At 45.6% G+C, this 1,563-nt stretch overlaps 1 non-coding gene across 1 annotated transcript; it reads left to right on the plus strand.

The window, feature by feature from the left end:
• The first annotated feature begins 1,066 nt into the window (after positions 1–1,066).
• LOC140706292 (U1 spliceosomal RNA) lies at positions 1,067–1,231 on the plus strand. The gene has a single exon (XR_012085932.2). It is a non-coding gene; the product is annotated as a U1 spliceosomal RNA (small nuclear RNA).
• The last annotated feature ends 332 nt before the right edge of the window (positions 1,232–1,563 follow it).

Below are 1,563 nucleotides of genomic sequence, written 5' to 3' on the forward strand. Positions count from 1 at the left end.
CAACTGGCTGGTAAGACCTCCAGGAATTACAGCTAGATGAGTCTTCACTTCTTTGAAACACTTTTTATTGGTTCGCTAATATGTGCTCTAAAATGGTCAAGCACTAATAAGGCAGTTTTTTTCAGAAGTCCTCCAGGACATTTGGGCCACACCTTTTCAACCCATATTCTCATTCCATTTTCATCCATCCATCCTTTCTCATGTACATGTACAACAACTCCTTGCGGAATCACTTCTTTTGGAAATGTTTTCCTTTTGAAAAACAACATTGGTGGCAATTTGGTGCCCTCGGCACAGCAGGATAACACAGTTGTGTAATGGGTCTTCTCATGCCCTGAAGTTTTCGCAGTGATGTTTTTGGCCTATTAGATGGCACATCAAAAGTTAGCGGGACTTCATTCATATTCCCAATCTGGCCAATTTCAAAACCATTTTTCTTCCTAGCATCAATAACAAATTTATGAAAGGGTAGAGTTTTAGATTCATATTCTTTTGGCATTTTTTGCACAATTCTAGTTTTGGTCCGCATAGCAAGACCACATTGCCTCATAAATCTGTAGCACCATGATGGTGATCCTGTAAAATCCTGAATGCCTTTCTCTATAGAAATGCGTTTTCCTTCAAATATGATCATTTTTGTCGAGACAGAAAAGCCATTATTCCGCTGATGTATGATCCATTCTTTCATGTCCACCTCCAACTCTGGCCACTTTGCAGCATGTCCACGGAAAGTGTGCTTACTTTTATCAGCTTTTTGCAGCTGATCCTCCTGTTTCCTCTACTCTCTGATCATTTTTTCAGATGGAGGAGGCCCAAAATGTCTCTCCGCTGCTCTGTTTCCATGCTCCTTAGTATATTTTACTACCTCTAGTTTAAAAGGAGGATTGTGGGAGGAACACACGGCCCCTGATGGGGGTCCTGCGGGGCACCCCAAAACACTGAAGAGCTGGCCTCTTGTGGGACTGGGGCTGTGCAGCCCTGTTCTGAGCAGGAAGTGCAGCCAGGGGTCATCATGCCTTTGGAGGGCAGGGCACAGAAAGGGGCAGGAGGTGCAGGGGCCACTCCAACTCATATCTGGCAGGGGAGATACCATGATCATAAAAGTGGTTTTCCCAGGGTAAGGCTTATCCATTGCACTTTGGATATGTTGATCCTTGTGATTTCCCCAAATGTGGAAAAATCAACTGCCTAATTTGTGGTAGGAGGGGGATTGCATTTGTGGTTTCCCCTGGTCTTTCTAGACTTACTATTTTCACTGTCCTCTGCCATTTAAATTTGCTGCCATAGGCCTGCTGGCCCTGCTAGTTTTCCAGGAGGCAGATACTGGAAAGCCAGCAGTGCAGATGGCAGAGTGGTGGGGTCCACTGTGGCTGCCACAGCAAGCAGCCTCTGGTGCCAGTTCAGAGGCCTCCCAGCATGGCAGTGGGAGGCTTCTGGGTGGTGGTGGCTGAACCCTTTTTTACTGTATTTGCTCCATAAAACGCACATACTTCCCCCCCTCTATTTGGGGTGAAGAAGTGCATCTTACGGAGCAAAAATGTATAGGTTTGTCATTGCTTTCCT

Source organism: Pogona vitticeps, chromosome 3 (genome assembly GCF_051106095.1).
Source record: "Pogona vitticeps strain Pit_001003342236 chromosome 3, PviZW2.1, whole genome shotgun sequence".
In the NCBI taxonomy this organism is placed as follows: domain Eukaryota; kingdom Metazoa; phylum Chordata; class Lepidosauria; order Squamata; family Agamidae; genus Pogona; species Pogona vitticeps.